The sequence below is a fragment of the Ambystoma mexicanum genome, chromosome 6q, assembly GCF_040938575.1.
Source record: "Ambystoma mexicanum isolate Mex_15411 chromosome 6q, UKY_AmexF1_1, whole genome shotgun sequence".
Taxonomy (NCBI): domain Eukaryota; kingdom Metazoa; phylum Chordata; class Amphibia; order Caudata; family Ambystomatidae; genus Ambystoma; species Ambystoma mexicanum.
In genome coordinates, this window is record NC_090937.1 from 544,053,737 (window position 1) to 544,075,333 (window position 21,597).

Sequence of the window (21,597 nt, forward strand, 5' to 3'; positions counted from 1 at the left end):
TCTTTTTTAAGCGAATTACAGCTGAATAAGTATGGAGTCGAACATGGGCGTACATTTCCAAAGTAAGTCATGATTACATTGAATGGTCACTATCTGATCACACCCATAATTTACAGAAAGTTACAAAGCAATATGCGAGTGCATCAGAAATCTTTGATTTCTACAGGGAATGTCTTATTACAACACCCCAGCCTCGTGCTACGGCACAAGTGCCCACAGCTCACATTGCAAACATTTAGTTTCATAATCATTTGCTGTCCTTCGCCTACAGCTAGGCTCCCACTGTAAAGATAGACAGAGAAATCCAAGCTGGTAGCAAGGTTACAGATGACAATGACAGTAAACATAAGCATTCTTCGTACAAGTCACATTCTTCCCACCTTCCCCCAAGGGTTCGCAGACTCTGTGAAAAAGAACAATAGTGGAGTCCTTTCTGGCTTAATTGCAAAAGATGCTGATTTTCTCTGCATCTCATTCAAGTCATGCAGAAAAATATGCCTGAATATCGGCACTGCAACACTTGGCCAGGACTCATCAAAAGTCTCAGAACTAGTAGTTGGTTAACCCTAGTATGCAGTCAACCATAATATTGCGCAACAACATTTTAGTAAATATCAGCCTGTCTAAAATAGTTCCAGCTAATCATTAAAAATCAGGCATGTGCAATGGGCATTGAATACCAAACAATAACAAAGCAATAGATGCTAACCTATGTGTTACAGATGTCAATATTTGTCAACACATGTATTTTCTTGTAGAATTGACATGAGAATAATACTTCATCTCTTACAATATAGAGTACTAAAGTTGAAAGTATTATTTGTAAGTGTTATTTTTAAGTCTACCCTATAATTGAAAATGCATCAATAGTGCTAACCAGATTATTTATGTTTTTACTTGTTTGGTTGCACCATGCGTATTGCCTCTCAATCTCTCATAATCCTAATTTTTAAAACCAGGATGAAGCCTGAAATATTTCTGTTCATGCTGTCCCATTATGCTGCTGAACGCATACTATACAATTTATAAGAAGCATTTAGCAGATCTGTTATCTATGATAATTCAATTTTTTATTGGGAAAGTTCAGACAGGGATTTACACCCGGCAATGATTATTGAATTGGTGGCATGGGAAACACGCAGAATATGCAGAAACTAGATTGGATATATTGCTGGTAGATGCAGATAAGGATGTCCACCTTGACTTCTGGGACATTCTTTGCATTGTTTGTAAAGATTTGGGGGCTGATTGGTCTACCCTCACCATCCACCAGGTGTCTTCAAACCCTTTCCCACATGCCTCAAGCAGATTTTTCTGCTAAATGTTAAATTCAGAGTTTAGGGGAATATGAGAGTGGGACCTAATAGGCTTGTCCCAATTCAGGGCTACTCTGATCAGAAAAAAACAGTAACATGCTGTAGAATATAAGACAACCATTTCAAACATTGAAACCATCTTGATTAATGTGTCCAAAATATAACACTGGATTAGATTTTTAAAAGGTTTTCAGATAAACAAAAAAAAAATTAGAGTTAAACTCTCTCAAAGTAATTGAAGATTGTACGTGGGACCAAAATAATTGAAATTGCATTGCTATTGGAATGTTTTTTTCCCTTCCAAACAATCTCTTTAGCTATCTGGATCTGTTTATTTTTAAGCAAGTAAATAGTATACAATGATATTTATGTAGCCTTATAAAAAAAGCTGAATTAGAAGGGGCTAATATATGGTGAGGGTTGGTGGGCTCTTCCAGATTTTGAGAGAAATCACCTGCCAGCAGCAGCATAACCCATTTAAAGGATTACTACATTAATCCTAATAGGAGTGGCCCTATCAAAGATTGCTAATAATCAATAATGTTACAACCCTTTGTGAAACAGGCCTTGTAACTTCTTCATCAATCATGTACTCAGCAGAACATGATTAAATCTCGGTTGATTACAGAGTCATGGCCGTGTCTGCATCTACGGGTGAGTATGTAATCATTAGTTTCAGTGCACAAGCTCGTTCTTCTAAATATTTCTTACAATAAATAGCTACCCACTTACTATTATAGATATATTGTAGTTACAGTATTTACGAAAGTCGAGTTTTCACACACACAATACATTTATAATGGTAAGTGGGTAGCTATTTATTGTAAGAAATATTTAGAAGAATGAGCTTTTGCACTGAAACTAATGATTACATACTCAGCCGTAGATACAGACACGGCCATGACAGACGAAGACTGGATAGCACCTACTATTGTTACAGAAATTTGAACTCTCTAGGTGAGTAATTTATTTGTTTAACATTTATTCATGAACAGATGCAGCAACTGCAGAAATGCGCACAAAATAAATGTAACTCATACAATGTATAATTTCCAAATAGGTTGGATGCAACACGAGATTATCATAGAGCACCAGCTGACGTATTTTACATATCATTCCTATCTACACTTCCGCACGTATAGCAGTCACATAGCGTAATGCTATAATTAGTAACTATGTTCTCTTAACTTTAAGTAAATGCATTCAAATATATTTACCTTGTAGGATACCATACTGTACTCCCTGCCCGGATTGATGAAATGTAGGTACCGTTGACAATACAACTCAGTCGAGTTCCCAAAATTATAAGAAATCTAGGAACCCAGACGAGGTAGAGATATTATACATTACTAGATGACCTAATTTTGAATGCTGTAAAGTAGACTGATAACGGAACTTCATCATACATCCCATAGGTAAATCATACTTTGGGTCAACTCAGCTGCCACTACACCAAGGACAAGTACCCATTATTTCACATCGGTACCAGTATTTGAGAAACACGTCACAGCAAATTCTGAAAAAATGGATGATGAATTATGAACACAATAGAACTTTGTAAAGTATTGGATTATGCAAGATCGAAAATTACTTTTTTGCTCCTGAAGAAGAGTGATTCCTTTCGAAACGCGTTGAGCTTTATTTTTACTATTTCTTTTGATATTTCATGATATTGTTTGTTGTTCTGACTTACTTTGTCTGTGATTTAAATGTGAAACAGAATTTTCATTTGGTGAATTTCTATATTGTAGATGCTTATGATATACATAAACTTAATTTGTTGAATATGAGAGATTAGTTGAATGTTGGATAAAAAAAAATGGATATAATTGGTTTATCTCTTGAACTTATAGGAAGTACTATGTTATTTCATTGAAATCATTTTGAATTCTGACTGAAAGTTCCCTTTCAGTTAACTTAGGTGTGAAGGGGACGGGAGTGTCCATTAACCATGGGCATTTTATGTTGTTCACTTGTATATCACTGACTTCTGATACCAGAGTCAGTTTATTCTCCCCAGCACCCTTGACATTCGAAAATTTAGTAAGAGCGAGTATTTACCTCTGAATGAACGAATACTCACTCACAATGGACTCACAATGGTGTGCTTGATCTCTTCGCTATAATGTTAGTATTTAAGCGAGAGACCCAGTCATGGCCAGTGAGATGCAGAATCATCTTTGAAATTAAGAGAGGGTCGACTAACTAGGCCCTTGTATCGGACTGTATATATTTACAGAATTGACTTGCCAGGATTGTAGCTTTTCCTACTTCTTGCTAATTCTCTTGACTCACATTACACTGGGCAGATTGACCAGGAATGAATTGACATGGAGTTCAATTTGGGAACATAATGTGAGGTCTGGTTCTGCAATTAGTAAAAAACAACCATCCCACTCCACTCTCCAAATGGAGATCATTTATTTTAATGTGGATCTATTTTTCCTGTGGCAAAATGCAAAGAGATTCCAGGGCTGTCACTATGTGACTTATTAATTTCCCATTCATTTTGAATCTTACTGCCTGATTTGGATTCCACTGTAGTTTCTGAATGCCCTTTTTCAGTCTCCAATATGGATTATTTTTCAATAGTCTAAAGTGATTGATTAGCAGGTCTTGCATTATTTCGACTTTATGATTGGTTGGTATAACTGGAAGGACTCTACTGAACCTCACCATAAGATAGGTATTGCACTTGAATGCAAAACAGATATGATTTACAGCAGATGCAGAGGTTCTTCACTTGTGTAAAGACTCCTACCCATTACCCATGTTATTACACAGGGGCTTACCTGTTTCCTTGGTGGATGCTGTGAGCCTGTTATCATGGCCGGAAGCTGATTCTAGCTTTTCCGGCATTGCGGAAGGTCCTTTCCTCTAGTATTGCATAATCATATAGAGGAACAAACCTGCTGGTGTCCCATAATCATCGGGAGAGACTTCGGCATTCTCGCAATGGTGCCTATACTGTGGAAGCAATCCTTTTGTTTCTCTCTAATTAGGGGGTACAACACCAAGACTTTCAAGAGGAAAGGGGTGTGACACATCGTGCTCCTGCATGGGAGGAATCACTACACCTGGTTCCTAGAGCAGGTGGGATGAATCCTTACAGGTTGTGAGTGCATTTCCTCCAGGCCTCTGGAAGCCTTCCTAGTCAGGTAAGTCTCTGACAGTCTGTGAGAATCTTTAAGCTCTCCTGGGACATGGAGGGAGTACTCAAAGAGCTTATCAACACAGTGCAGAAATTGCAGGTCGGGGTGAATATCAACCATAAAGAGAACACAGTTCTTTTTCAGATCATGACAGCTTTACATGGGATGTGGGTCAGTTAACAAAAAAATAATTGGCCTCAGGAGCCATTCCTCGTACCGACTCCCAACCGTTACTGACACCTGCTATGCACCCTGCCCCAGGAAAAGTGGCAAATATACCATTGCCTCATGTGCCTCCAAGATAAGGGGCAATCCTACGGAATTCAGGTAGTTTCTAATGCAATGTAAAATACACTTCTTTAATCGTCCCACTCTCTATCTGATCAAGCCAAGGTGGCTTCCATTTTGTTTAATTTGGAGTAGACCACCTTGTCATGGGACATCCCCTACACAGACAACCACTGTGCCCTCTTGACTGACTTCACTGTGATCCTCCTAGAATTAAACTATGTTTGATTGGAAATATGCCGTCCAATCAGTTAGGAATCAGTTAGTCGATTTACACCAAGGCAATAGAGATATGTTATCTTACCTGGCTCAATTCAGCACATTGGTAGCCCAAACACACAGGTCTGAAGATGCTCAACTGACCCTTTGTATCACGCTCTTAAAGAGGACCTCAAAGACACCCTCAGTCAAGTTGTGGCTCCCCCAGATAACACTGCTGATTATATTTCCTTGACGTTCAGAGTCGATCAACGCATTATGGAAAGAAGGGGAGAAAGGAGAAGAAATGCATTCACCCTTTGGACAAAATTCCTTCTGTAAATTTTCCAGAACCTGAACCCATGCAACAAGGGACTACTTGAGGACCAATTGACCCAGAGAAATGAGAAAGAAGAAGAAGGTGGAATTTGTGTTTCTGCTGTGGGAGAAACTGGTCACTCAGAGTGGTTATGTCCAAGGCAAGGGGTGGGAAACGCTCATGCTCACTGTTAATAGGAGGCGGATGCCTCCAATGAAGCCAGTGAGGACCTCTTCTTAAAGATCAACCCTATAACCAAAGAACCTCATCCTGTGGCATACTATTCACGTATCTTCTCTGGGCTTAGCCATGTCAACGCCAAATTTTGCTGTGCATAAAGAAATAGACTTGGACTTCTTGTAAGATTGATTGGCTTCAGTGCCTTTCATGGCTATGGTTACGTGGATGGTCAAACCCAAATGCTCAGCTTTCACAGAAGATGGTAAAGGATTAATGGTACTGACCTAAAATTGTTAATTCCGCTGACACAATTTCTAGCAACAATTGAATATCAGTTAAACATGGTTTCTGATGCTTTGGAAGTGAACAACGGGCCATTGGGCATCTAGAAGGCCGATTAAATGAAGGAAAGGGAGGTGGTGATCCTGAATGTAGTGTTGTGGGGATTGCTGATGTATGTAAACATTTTTTTAAAGGTTTATATAAAACCGTATAAAAAAAAAAAAGGGTGCCAATAAAACTGGATTGATAGAACATGTAAAGAAGATGCTGGGGAAAGTAAATACCAGCAGGAGACTATTAAACCCCTATTATTGGACAATGGTAGGTCCTGCATATTGATGAAGAAAGTAATGGAGTGGGTAAATGGGACTAGAGAGATAAAAGAACTACTGAAACCAATGAATAGAGAAATTATGAGAACATCAAATAACATTAAGAATACCTTGTCTGATCAAACTGGAAATACCAAAGGGCACCTATTACAAAGGTGCACTTTAGGTGCTTAGAATTGGGCGAGGTTCGGAGTTGGATACCTGGTTGGAAATTTGAGTCCAAATGCCCCTTGTGTCAAGCTGGGCATGAGGATTTGGTCCATTTTATTTATTCTTTTGCCCAGCATATTGTGATCCAAGGAAACAATATGTGCTCCGCTGTTTACAGGAATAAACTTTACCAAGCATAGGCCAGCACTTTATTACCTATTGAATGCATCCTCGCCAGTTATCGCCTGGAACCTATCACTATACATAATAATGGCATGCCCAACACGCGAAAGGAGACAGAGACAATACACAACGGTAATAAGTAATTATGAAACTTGATGAGTTGATCTCATATACAATAAATATATGTGTTGGACCATGTCGGGAACGGCACCTGAGATGTACCCTATTCAATGTTTTCACACGTGTTAGATCTCAGGAAATGCAATAAAACAACAATTAATATAAACAAAAGATGTTTTTTTAATAATAATGTTGCCCTTAATTGAGTTCTTTTTGGGTCCTCGTGGCTACCTGTACCCGATAGTGTGTTGATGTTGCATACACACAGGGGTGGTATGCTGTAGAGAGGAGGTTGCCCTTGCACTAGGGTTTTTTGGGTGCATGAAAAACAGATTTAAAAGTGCATATTGTAATTATTGCAGCACGTGTATACTGTTATGACAAGTGGAAATGTTTCAAATTTATTTTGTTCTATGTCATCCAATAAAATGGTATAAAGGTGCTGGCCGTGCTAATCAGGGGCACCACCGGCACATAACCGAGCTGTCTCGGTTTTTTATATAAACCCCTTTTGCACTTACACAGAGTCCAGAGCTTTATTTGTTCTCTTCATCTAGTAGCATATGGAGTATCACAAAAGATTACAAAATAAATCCCTTTTGGAGTTTTCATCAAAACGAAACACCTCAGCCACTTTCCAGTGTACTTGTCAATTCCTTTGTCTTTGGCCGAGGGGAGGCCTACCGGTTTCAGTGGTAAGACAACACAAACCATTTTCTTCAGGGCCAGAAAAGGTAAGAAGCAGGTAAATCTTTAGAGGCTGCTATAGTGTAGATTGAGAGTAGGCTGCTTTTGATGGTTGAAGTGCCGCACCCGTACTATGGTCCTGCCCGCTTCTACAAAGTCTTCTAAAAAAGGGGAGGAGGCCACCAGGGGGCGCAGGCAGGATGGACGCCTGAGCTTCGAGCTCCGCACCCAGCCCCGGGTAAACTGCGGTCCACCAGCGGAACGAGGGTCCCACGAACCACGCGACCCCCACCAGGAGGAGTGGGAACCTGTAGCCCCCACCTGGACCCAACTCCGATCCCGATCCGACGCTCCTACGCGGAGCTTCACGGGCCGAGGCGACATCAGCAACCCCTCCCCCACGGCCTGGTGCGAAGCAACGTGGGAGGCAACGAGGGAGGGTGCGGCGGCCGCACACACACAGGTTGTGCCACACACGAGTGGGCCTGGGGCTGCGGGCCCGCGGCGCCCCCCCCCCGGACACTTAACGCGGCCTACAGCGGGTCATCGCACGACCCAGGGGCCCGACCCGAGGAAGGCCATCCGCCCGCCCAGGGAGCTGCGACATCGTAGGGGGGCCGACGCAGGAGCGCGCCCCCCCTCCCATCGCGGCACACACCAAAGCAGCCCGTGGCGCCCGGGGGCTCCACACCTGGCGCTCCTGACACCCGAGGCGGGGCATCCGGGACGCCGCGGCCTGTTATAGGGGGGCCCTGACCCCCCGGCCCGCCCCACAGCCCCAGGGCCCGGCCTGGAGAGGGCCATCTTCCCACCCTTGGAGCAACGACACTGCAGGGGGGCCGACGCGGGAGCGCGCCCCCCCTCTCCCATCGCAGCACACACCACAGCGGCCCGCGGCGCCCTGGGGCTCCAAGCCTGGCGCTCCTGACACTCGAGGCGGGGCAGCCGGGACGCCACCGACGCGGCCTGTCATAGGGGGGCCCGGACCCCCCGGCCCATCCCACGGCCCCGGGGCCCGGCCCGGAGAGGGCCATCCTCCTGGCCTTGGAGCAACGACACTGCGGGGGGGCTGACGCGGGGGCGCGCCCCCCACCCTCCCATCACAGCACTCAACAACTCAGCCCACGGCGCCCTGGGGCTCCACACCTGGCGCTCCAGACACTTGAGGCGGGGCAGCCGAGGTGCCGCAGGCACGCTCTGTCATAGGGAGGCCCGGGCCCACCTGCCCATCCCACGGCCCCAGGGTCCGACCCGAAGAGGGCCATCCATTTGCCCACGGAGCATCGGCATCGCCTGGGGGCCGACGCGGGAGCGCGCCCCCCCCAACACACTCCCCCTCCTCCCGCTCTTACCTGAGGAAAGTGCCAAGGGACACCTGCAGCCTCGCGACGAGGACCCTCCCCACTGCGGCGAGGTTTGGGGAACAAAGTGAGGCAAGCATAGAAGGCAAGGACCCCTGCTCAGCACCCCTACGACCCCCCTCCACTGGAAGGGCTCTTGGAGTAAACGGGGGACCAAAGGAAACGCTACGCACACTTGAAACATTGCTTGAGTTGGGTCCTCAGATACCCCTACCTACAACAACTTGGGAACTCCCCCAGCTGAGATACCTGGGGATCGCCACCACAGGACTAACTAACGGAGCCAAACAGGGTAGACACGCTCCGAGCTGCCGACGCCCTCGGGGGTCGTGCCCCCTCTCCACCCTGCACCCCGACTGGCCCAGACACGGTTGACGACCAGGCGGTGCCCGCTGACAAGTAACCGACACAATCCTTCCATGAGCTGGAAAGAAAACCTGCTGAAATACCAATTTGTTGCCAACGAGAGTGTCATGGCGACCGGGGGCCCCGCTGCCCCACCCCCAGACCTGGGGGCCATCCAGAACAATATCCAGATGATTCTAGAGGAGATACGCGGGATGAGGACTGACATGGGTGCCAAATTGGCTGACCTCACGACCAAAGTCACCACCCTAGAGGACCGAATGGAGGGAGTCGAAAACAATCAACTCTCTGTAACACTCCTTGAAACCCAAATGGACATTAGACTCCAAGACATGGAAAAACGAGAGGAAGAACTCCGGCTGAAGGTCGACGACATGGAGAACAGGGAGAGAAGGAACAACCTGCGCATTTTTGGCCTGGTGGAGTCCGAGGGCGAATCCACACAAGGACTCGAGGGCAAAGTGCACGACATTGTGAGGATCGCCCTGGGAACAGAGCCTACGGACACGATCAACTTTGACAGGGTGCACCGGGCAGGGGGGGGGGCAGAGGCCCGCGCTCGGTCTTGGTCCGGCTACATTATTATAAAGACAAGGCCAAAATTCTAGAGAAAGCGAGAAACCTCGGCAACATACAATACGGCGACTCAAGGGTGTCCATCTTTCAAGATCTGTCGGCCCTCACCCTGTCAATGAGGAGGAAATGTGGCACCCTCACAAGATGGCTTCAGGGAAAAGGGGTTCGATACCGCTGGGGACATCCCTTCTACTTGGAATTTGAATGGCTAGGGGAGAAGCACCACCTGGTGTCGGAGGAGGATATTCGGAGGGCCACAGACGACCTGGTTTGCGACCAGGCGGGCCACTCGGGCACCCAGGATGGAGGAGCCCGAGACCCCCCCAGGGGTCCTGACAGAGTGGTGAACCACAGCGGCAAATCCAAGGTCAAGGGGGCCCGGAAGTTCCGGAAAACTAGACATCCGTCGACAAACTCTGAAGACCACTCAAAGTCATGACAACACCGTTCGATCGGAGGTGGAGGAAATCACAAGGTGAGCATTGACTCGGGGTCCAGGCACTGGAGGTCCTGGGCCCACGAGGTGCCATAACGGGACGCCGCATTGGCGCTACGGCTGGCCCGCCGGACTACAGGGCGGGCGAAAGTTTGTTAAAAAGTTAACTGTTTGGATGAGTTAGCCCACACACGAGGCCCAAGTTAATGGTTGGTGGGCTGGAGTGGGGGCTCATTGTTCCAGAATTTTATCTCGGACACTTGTACCGAGGTTCTGACGGGGCCGATCTATATTGATTTTGAGAATTGGGATTCCCCAACACATGAAAATCCCGGGGCTGGGGTTAGAGTCCTTGGTGGTTCGTTGACCAACCCCAACGTATGTTGGGGAAAGTGGACGAACGCCTTATATTTCAGGGGAAGGGTGGGAGGGGGGAGGAAACAGGGAGGGGGGCTTGGAATAGGGGGGAGGGGGGAAGAATGGTCAACAGGGCAGACAGAGGGGTAAAGGGGGATAGTCAGTTCAAGTCACAGAAACTTGCTTGGCGGCGGGCTCTGAAATTCAGATACTATGAGGGGTCCAAAGTGCACTACCGAAAAGACGATAATGATTGAAGGAAAGATAGGCACGTTGAATGTCTAGGGCCTTAACTCTCAAAATAAGAGGTCCCTTACGAGCAATATGTTCCGCAAACAACATCTAACAGTCCTATTCCTACAGGAAACACATTATAAACGAGGGAGAGAGTCCAGAATCAAAGGGAAGGATATTGGCTGCAACTACTGGGCATCACACGCGACCTCGAAGAAGGAGGGGGTGGGCATTCTCCTGGGAAGGGCACTCCAACTCACAGGGGTAGAAACCAAGAGAGGATTTGGAGGTCGATTTTTAGGTGTCAAAGGGTTTTGCGAGGGACAGCGCATCACTCTCGCCACCGTATACGCGCCCAACTCGGGTCAGGTAGAGTTCCTCACGCGGATCTTCAGTGTCATGGACGAGTGGGCAGAGGGGGCCATGATACTTGGCGGGGACTTCAATCTCATAGCTGACCCCCAACTGGACTGGTGGTCCGCCAGGGGAGGGACACCCAAGGGGATCACTAAGGACAACCTGGCCTTGCAAACCCTCCTGAGGGATCACTACTGGGTAGACACCTGGCGCAAAGCATACCCGGGCCAAGGCGGTTACACCTTCTTCTCTCCCCCACACTGCACCTACACTAGAATCGACCTCCTGCTGACCTCAGAGGAGGGGGACGGGGTGGTAACCCAACCAAGGGTCGAAGCCATAACGTGGTCGGACCACGAATTGCTCGTGGCTAATTGGTCACTGCCCATCGCCCCGAGATCATCCCGATGGCGGTGCAATGACACGCTCCTTAGGGACCCCGTATTCCGTGACTTTATGAAACAAGAAATGCTGGCCTACTTTGAGACAAACGACACCGGGGAGACTGACATGTCCACGGTATGGGAAGCGGGGAAAGCCACTTTTAGAGGTCTCCTCATAGCAGAGGGCTCGAGGCGCAAAAGGGAGAGGGGCCTGATCGAGAGCAAACTCCGTGCGGAGTTGAAGGTCTTGCGGACCAGATTGGGCGCCCCGGGGGTGGACCGGGATGCACTCCTGGACGAGATGCAGGGCAAAAGACAGGAGCTCCATACGGTTCTCATAGGGGAGGTTGTCAAAAAAATGCGGTACACCCAACAAAGATACTATGAACGGGGCGACAGGGTAGGCACTCTATTGGCACAAAGGTCACGGGGGTGCAGAGTGGAAAGAGGGATTGCCCAGCTTGCTGATGAGGGAGGCAGAATTCATGGGGACCGGCAGAAAATAACGGAATGTTTTGCTGACTACTACAGCAAACTTTATTCCAGGCAAGTGGGCGAATCACAGGAGGATATCTCCTCCTACCTGGCAGAACATCCCCTCCCCAAGCTGACCGACGAAGACTTAGAGGCCCTTGAGGGGGAAATCTCAGAAGAAGAGGTGGAGGGAGCCATCAAAAGACTGAAGGCCGGAAAGGCACAAGGCCGAGACGGCTATACAGCAGATTTTTACAAACAGACCCAATCGATCCTAGTGAAACCCTTGGCTAAATTGTTCAACCAGATTAGGAGTCGAGACACAATCCCACCGACATTCCTGCAGGCCATCATCACTGTCATACCCAAACCCGGCAAGGACCAGAAGGACTGTGGGTCTTACAGACCCATCTCACTTCTTAATTTGGACGCCAAGATTTTTGCTAGAATCTTGGCTTCCAGACTGGAAAACTCCCTCCCACGCCTGATACACCCAGACCAGGCGGGATTCATCCTTAACAGACAGGGTTCCGATAATTTAAGGAAAACACTCCACATACTTGCCACAACCGAGGCCAGAAACGAGGGCACACTCCTATTGGCTCTCGACGCAGAGAAGGCCTTTGACAGGGTCAGTTGGGCCTTCATGAGGGAGGTTCTCACATCTATGGGGATGGGCCCAAGGTCATTGGGATGGATATCTGCGCTTTACTCCTCCCCCTCGGCCAGAGTGGTGGCAAATGGAACGGAATCAAGAGAATTCCCCCTTGAACGTGGTACGAGGCAGGGATGCCCCCTATCCCCGTTAATCTATGCATTAGTAATGGAACCATGGGCAATCTCGATCCGCAACGATATGGCCATCAGGGGAATACAGATGGGGGACATGCATTGCAAAATTTCCCTCTTTGCAGATGACGCCCTGCTTTATGTCACCAGACCGTCCCAAACAATCCCCCGGTTGCTACAGGGCCTCACACGATATGGGGAGCTATCGGGGTATAAAGTCAACCTGGACAAATCGGTGGCATTCATTGGTGGGAATCTATCGGACCCGGAGATGGCCTTTGTGGAGGGACTCCCCTTTAAACGGAGTGAGGAGGGGTTCCGGTATCTGGGAGTCCAAATCACGCGCGACCTTGAAGACCTGTATACGGCCAACTTCCCCCCCCTCTGGTCAGCAATCAGGAGAGACATAGAAAGGTGGGCGGGAGTGGGTCTCTCGTGGATGGCACGCCTCAATCTCATAAAAATGGTGATTCTCCGAAAATTCCTGTTTCTCTTCCAGATGCTCCCGGTGCAGGTCCCTGGGGCCTTCTTTGAAGAAACAAAACGAGTCCTTCTTAATTTCCTCTGGCAGGGTAAAAAACATAGAATCTCGTACGAGGTATTGACCAGGGCTAAGGAGGACGGGGGGGTGGGTTACCCCGACCTGGGGACATACTCCAGGGCATCCCAGTTGAGGATTCTGGTTGATCACTTCTCACCGGAAACGAAGAAACAGTGGGTAGCCATGGATAATAGGCCCCTTGCACCTGTCACAATAGAGGAATGGCTCTGTGTCCCAAGGAATAAGATCCCCAGAACCGTCCTGAACCATCCGATTCTGAAAGTACTGTGGTCCCTATGGAGAGAGGGAGGCTACTACAGATGGCTCACAACATGGCCCTCCCCCTTAAGCTGCATTTGGGCCCCTCCTTTCCTGGCCAAAATAGCAGAACCAGCAGCATACCAGACATGGTTAAAGGCAGGCCTTAGCAGGGCTGGTCATATGTGGGTGGGGGGCTCTTTCCTACCCCCGAGTGACCTTGAGGAGGCCCTGGGAATAGGCACGCTTTCCCCTTTCCGTTATCTCCAGCTCAAAGGTGTCCTCACTGAGCCATCTTGGGGCGATACCCTCAGGAGGGATCTCACAGACTTTGAAAAGCTTCTCCTAACCGCGAGGGGCTCCAAGGGGATAATATCCCGCCTCTATAGGCTCTTTCTGTTCTCTGTCCCCAGAGACCCGCCGCCAGCACGCACACAATGGGGTAGGGACCTAGGTGAGGAAATCGATGACGAAAGATGGACGGAGATGTGTAGACAGGCTAATCGATCCACGGCCTCCCTCCAGTATCGCCATCAGGCCCTCAAGATACTACACCGATGGCACTATCCCCCGCAGAGGATAGCTAGGATGAGGCCAGGATATGACCCACACTGCTGGAAATGCAGGACAGAAAGAGGAGACTACCTTCACATGTGGTGGGGATGCCCAGTGGTCCAAAACTATTGGGACAAGGTACGGGCCTGGATCAAGGGGGTGGATGGGGTTGAGCGATCTTCCTGCCCTTGGCTCCTCCTCTTCGGAATTGACATTGGGGAAGGCCAAGAGGGCACTCAAGACCATATGCTTCAGGTTATGCTGGTAGCAGCCAGATGTTGCCTGGCACAGAAATGGAAACATCCGGAAATGCCAGGGGAAAAAACCTGGGTAACCAAGGTACGGGCCATCTACGACATGGAGTTCCTCACACACCTGCTTGATGAGTCCAAATCCAGCATCGAGGAAATCTGGCTCCCCTTTTTTGACAAATACGGCCGAGCGGTCCAATGCTTAGTGGTGGTGCCGAGGGACCACCCCCCCCCAAGGACACAGGGCCACGGCCCGCAGACCCGATTGTGAACTTTACCCAGTTGGTCCACACGACTTCGACGTGCCAAGCGCACAGTGCATTGCCACTTCTGTTTTCTAAAGAGCCTGTTAAGCAAGCAATTAACCAACCTATGAACATTTGAACTGAAGGGGGGTGGAGAGAGGGAAAGGGAGGGAGGGAGGAGGGGTGTGTTGCGATTGGTTCTTTCTTGTTAACTCACATCAGCAAATGTAATGTGATTTCGTAATGCACAACTGAAACTTAATAAAATTGATTTTCAAAAAAAAAAAAAAAAAGGGGGCAACATCGCCTGGAATTAGTATTTTAAAGTTGGGCGCTGTTAATAGGGCGTTCCAACAAAGGACCAAGCAATGGAAAATGCATGTATCTTCTTTCTCAAGTAGGTGCCGACTGGGCTTGTCACGCGGTAACCTGTCTGTTGACTTGTTGACGGTTGCACGGGTCATAGAATAAACAAACCATTACTTTGAGTCACATACCGCAAGGCTGCAGCTCCCTGCCTGTCACGCCGTACATGCGCTGTAAAGTCAACAGACAGGTTAACATGTGACAAGCACAGCCGGCACCTACTTGAGAAAGGAGATACATGCATTCTCCATGGCTCGGTCCTTTGTTGGAACGCCCTACTAACAGTGCCCAACTTTAAAATACAAATTCCAAGCGAAGTTGCCCCCTTTTTTAGAAGATTGTGTAAAAGCGGGCAGAACCATAGTACGGGTGTGGCACTTTAACCATCAAAAGCAGCCTACTCTCAATCTACACTGGAGCAGCCTCTAAAGACTTACCTGCTCCTTACCTTTTCTGGCCATGAATAAAGTGGTTCATGTTGTCTTACCACTGAAATCGGTAGGCCTCCCCTCGGCCAAAGACAAAGGAATTGACAAGTACACTGCAAAGTGGCCGAGGTGTTGCCTTTTGATGAAAACTCCAAAAGGGATTTCTTTTGTAATTTTTTGTGATACTCCATGTGCTACTAGACGCAGAGAACAAATAGAGCTCTGGACTCTGTGTTAGTGCAAAAGGGGTTATATAAAAAACCGTTACAGCTCGGTTATTTGCCGGTGGTGCCCCTGATTAGCACCACCAGCACCTTTTTACCATTTTACTCGATGACATAGGACAAAATAAATTTGAAACATTTACACTTGCCATAACAGTATACACATGCTGCAATAATTACAACATGTGATTTTAAATCTATTTTTCCTGAACCCAAAAAACCCTAGTGCAAGGGCAACCCGCTCTCTACAGCATACCACCCCTGTGTGTATGCAACATAAACACACTATCGGGCACAGGTAGCCACGAGGATCCAAAAATAACTCAATTAAGGGCAAAATTATAATTAAAAAATATCTTTTGTTTATATTACTTGTTGTTTGATTGATCTCATATACCCCATGATTGCTAAGGTACTCATAGGTCTCATATAATGTTAAACTGTTTTATATATGAGATTTTACACATTAATTGTGTAATGAATTTAGGTAGTTTCATCTACTCAAAAACATGAAATTGTGCTATGAAATGATATTGTAATGTATGGATTATTGTGGTTTGCTCTAATTGTCAAATGGTTGTGTGTGCTGTATCTATTATGGATTTTTTATTCAATCTGAAATAAAGAATTGACTTACTTAGCTTCTCTGCTTCTGAAATAAACTGCAGCATCTTTGAGAAAAAACTGTTCACAATAAAAAAAAGCCTTTCTTACTTGGTGTCATCTATTCGAAGGAGCCTGTCATCCCATTACAGTTATTACTGACCATCGTAATTTGGATTTCTTAAAGACAGCAACATTTCTTCTTCTGATTTGACTTTGTTGTGACTTGTAAACCAGGAATCTTGAATACCAAAGCGGATGCAATTCCTCGACCCTACAAAATGGATGTACAAGAGTCTGAAGGCATACCCTTTGTCTCACCAGAATGGATACTTTGCCTCACTGAAACCCGATTATTCCCTTACTAAGAACTCATCAAGAAAGCAAATACAGCATTTTGTAAAAGGTTGTTTCCCAAAGAATATCCTTTGCATTGAGAAAATAAAGGTTTTCTCTTTTATCAAGACAAACTATGGCTCACTAACAGAGCTAGCCAACACACCTTTTTATATTTGTGCCACAGAATTCCAGGGGCAGGACATTCGTAAAATCTATGACAAGGTATGAAGAGTCACATGGTGGAGTACCATGAAGAAGGAACTTCAAGAATACGTCCAAGTATGTGGAGTTTGTGCTAGATCTATGAAACCCTGATACAAACTGTATGGTCTCTTTCTTCCATTACCTCGACCTCAAAGACCCTCGTAGACTTGCTCTGTGGATCGCATATCTGATCTACCTGCAGTACAAGGATATGTAGTTATATGGACCATAGTAGATTCCTTTTACAAGATGGCCCATTTTGTTGTATTCAAATCAGTCCCTGCTGCTCCCATTTTGGCATGTACATTTCTACAAATTCCAGTCACATGGATTACCCTAAAACATCCTAATGGATCAATGTTCACAATTCATTTCTGCCTTTTGGAGAGAGTTGAATCGACTTTTGGGTATTCAGTTGAACTTCAGCACTGCTTATCACCCCAGAGCAATGGCCAGAATAAACGTGTCAATCAAACTATCGGAGAATACCTAAGGTTCTATGTTACTGAACGGGATATGGATTGGGTGACGTTATTGTCTCTTGTTGAGTTTGCTTACAATGGGTACGACTACACTTCTATACAAGCTATAACGTTTCAGGTTTCCCATGAGACTCAGCCTAGCTCCATCCCATTCTGAGGGGTCAGGGATACCAGAGTACCAGCTGTCACAGAGTGGGACAATCACATAAAAGCATGCCAAATGACAGCACAGAACCTTTTGAAAATAGCCCAAGAACACGCTCGCAAGTATGTTGACCAAAAGGGACAAACTGCCCCGGACTGCAAGGCTTATGATAGTGTATGCTTATCCACTTCCCTTTCAAAGATCCCTGCCTGTAGCCAAAAGCTCAAACCATGTTATATAGGGCCCTTTCCTATTTCCTGAGCCTGAGTTGTTAACCCTGTGGCCATGGAATTATGACTGCCAGCTGCGTACAAAATCTGTCCTGTTTTCCATGTTTCCCTCTGTAAGCCAGTCCAGACATCTGTGTTGTATACCAGAGGTATAGCACAGCCCCCCATAGTGGTAGGACCACAAAAGGAGTAGAAGGTTCGAAAGATAAGCGATTTGCGGTTTGTCCATAAAACACTACAATAGCTAATACATTGTAAAGGATATGGTCTGGAGGATCAGACCTGAGTTTCTGTTAGAGATGTTATGGCTCCCCATCTTGTTGCCAGGTTCCACAGACTTTATCCTACTGATCTCAGTCAAATGGTTCCCTCCTCAGCAGCGGTTGCCACCATCACACGATCACGGCCACAAGCTGCCCTGTCTTTCGCAGCATAGCAGAAGTTACTTTCTTCTAGTCTGATGTGAGCAAGGAGTGGAATGAACATGCTGATGTTCCGTAATCATCGGGAGAGACTTGATAAGCCCTCCTAAATGCAAGCACAGTGTTCTCTCAGCAGTGCCTCTTCTGTGGAAGTAATCATTCAGGTTTAGGTAATTAGATATCTCACTTTCCTTGCTCTTTGTTAGTTCTATTATGTTCCGTCCTTTTCCTCAATAGTGTCTATGTCCTTCCCCTTGCTGATACTTCAAAGATGCTGTCCCTGTTCATTCCAGGTAAATGAAACCTCCTCCATCTCTTTTGCATATCAAAGAGAGTAGAACTCTTCTTCCAACCCTGTGTTTCTTGTGTATCTATAATTAGGGAGTACAGCACCAAGACTTCCCAAGAGGAAGGGGGTGTGGCAGGTATAACTCCTGCAGGGGGGAATCACTACACCTGGTTCCTAGAGAACATGGGGCAAATGCTCACAGGTTGGTAGCGTATCTCCTCCAGACCCCCAAGAGCATTCCCAGCCAGGCAAGGTTCTGACAACTTTACACATATGTGTGCATACTCCCATTACCTTTGATCAGTGGGCAGTAATCTTCTTACCTGTGGCAGTTAAGCCTAGCAACGAGATATCTAACTTTGGCCCATTCTGGCACAGATCTTTCTGTTTCATCCAATAATAGACGTCTTGTAGAAGGATAACAAGTGACACATACAATCAACACACAAATATCAAAAGCCGGGAACATAATTAATAAGAACTTACACACAATATATCATCAGAGACCATATCTGCATCCTCAAGCCTTCACAAAGATGTTGAACGCCTTTCCCTAGAAGCACTGCTTAAAATTCCATTATAATCCTGCTCCTGAAAAGAAAACGGCAGCCAATAGGATTCTAATGTATCTACAACATGTCCAGGCTCCTTTTTCTCAGCATGTTTTTGACATGTAAGGTGACTTGCTATCTCCAGAATTCCACGTGTGAACATTTATCCCTAAATGTTTCTAGTTAGGTAGTTTATACTGTTTAGGGTCAAACCATTCACATTGATAGATTCAAGGTTTAACTGAACGCCTCTTAACATTCCTGCGCTTGATGTCCTAACCCATCTCTAACTTTCATCTGCATTTGATATAGTTGACCATGAAATTCCTATGGAGAAATTAGGGAGATGGCAGGTGGTTGAGCCATAAGATTGTAGGGATGTATAGCAGAAAATAAAAATTCAATCGCAAGGACCAAACATTTCTCCAATGTACACCACTGGTTTCAGTGCTATTTAACTTTTAGAAGCAGCAATTGAAAGAAGAAATCGCCTGTTACAAAGTGTTGCTTATACAATTTTAAATATAAAGAACAGGCAAACCTGTATGGGTTCAGGAATCCTCCCTTTAGAACAATTTCAAGGCACATTTGAGGGTGCGTCCCACACTGTCATCCAGGAAAAAGGCCTAAACCAATATTTTAAAGGTTAAGGAAACTTTTGACACGTAACATTTTGGAACACTCTGCCCAACCCAACATACAAAGACAACATGCCCAGGAACTACTGTGTATAGTACCGAGCAAGACTGTTCAATGGACAAGTAGACATGGAAGATGGCTGAAGTGACAAACCAACACTCAGTGTGTGTGTAAGGTCCATTGGTAGATATTAGAAAATTATAATTTGCTGACTCTATGTGGAAAACCTCCCCATGGTAGTCATGTCACTCAATATTAGAGTACACAAACTGTCTTTATGCAGGCTTCCCTGCCTACAGGCTCCCAAAATATGCATCTTCAATGTCAGAACACAGCTTTCTGCTTTGCTTAAAAAAACACCATTTAGTATATGGGAATCCTAAATTGGTCCCCAGTGGTGGCCAACATCAAGAATAAGATGCTATACTGCACCTTTGAAAGCATTCACTGTTTGGTGCACTGCTACCAACAAGACAACATTCATTGTTGACAAACATCAAGAGCCTCCTGCTCTTACAACACCAATGTTCTTGGAGTGCTTTCATCCCATTGCAGGAACAAATGCATCTTTTTTTATGGTCCTCTTCCATAGGACTTTCTCCCCTCACATAAGCGCCATTGAAACACTCATGTGTTTAAGGGCAGCATTCAACACATTCCTTTTCTGACCTTTCCCTAGTCATCTCCCCCTACAGCACCAAGACTCCATTTAGATTCGGCTATCCATTACATAAGTGAAAATAGACATATATTCATATATCTCGCTGGACACTCGTGACTATGAAGAATCTACAATGTGACATGCATATGTTTCAGAAAACGTCTACATTAATACAAGACAACATGATTAACAGATTGAGAACAACAGTGTCAAAAGCATCTAAGTTATCACGAAGTTGTAGAAGAAAACGTTTATTTTGCAATCCTCTGTGTAACATTTTGTAAACTTTAACACAGAGATGCAAGTGATCGCTTCTTATGGTCACTAGTCGTAGTCCGTTTTCCCTTTCCATGGCGACCATCGGGAGCGGACATGCTGGGAACAGAAGTGTTTCCAGCGCGTTCGCTCCCAAGTAAAGAAGAAAAAACAAGGTAAGTGGGGTTGGGAGGGCAGGGAGGGGATAGTTTGGGGAGGAGGGGGGTGGAGGAAATTAAAAACTTACCTGAGTCCCCGGCAGGGGACGAAGGCAGCATCCAGCCATGGGGAGGCTTGGAGCGGGGATTGCCCTGTTTCAAGCCTCCTCGTTGGCTAAGGGGCTGCCACACCCCTCACCAGGACCAGAGTACCCGGCACGTGCGGGACACAGTGGCGTACATGGGAATACCGTGTGTTATGGCTCGGAAAAGAGCCAATCCACATGTTGTATTCCCAGTGCGCAGCGTGTGCCGGGTACTAATGTAAGTTACATCACACACATTACTAGTGAGCTCCAACACAGCACAAGGACCTTGATCACTATTTAAAAAGCATAACTGAGGTTGACACGGCAGCGGTAGAGCTGAGCTAATGCTAGCACTCATCCATAGAGCAAGTGGCTGGTCTATATGGTGGTAGTGATGCAGAAGTGATGAAGTTTAGGTTACTGTAATACGTGAGTTAGTGTTCAAAAAGCACGGGAGGAGCTGGGTAAAGGGAGGTGAGCTGAGTTCATAGGAGGAAGTTGACCAAACAGTGATGGAAGTGGGCTATGCATTATTTCCTTGAGGCTAGTGAAGCACACTTTTTATTCCGGAGGGTCAAATTGGCTAACAGTGTATTGAGCAGAAGTGAGTGCTGTTCTGAGGGAGTCCTGTTCTAAGGGGTATCAATGAGGAAGTTTTAAGAATTTTGAGGGGAAAACTATTCAGTAAGCCGGTTGGAGTGGTCGAGAATTAGAAGCTCCTTCTTCCCCTCCAATGTATTCTAGGCATGCAGAATGTATGGCCTTAGAGAAATATATATGCTATCAGTTTTGTGTACAATCTGATTATTCATTGTACCACTTCTAACCAAAATGTTAAAGGGCATTTTGAATATTACTGTTTGCAAACAAATATAAATCTATGCTGTAGCAGCAGATACTCTCTTATAATTAGAGCTCGAAACCAAGATCATATATGAAAAGTTTGTGGACCAGATTGGCTCATCCTATGCACAAGTTTATATGTATATGCCATTTGAAGCACCCATGTAATAGATGCCTTAAGAGTATGCAGGTCATCAGTGGATTAATTTGTGGTACAGGCTGTTTTCAGGTTCTAAGTGAGATGACCACTAAGGACCCACCTATTCAAGGAGGCGTGCT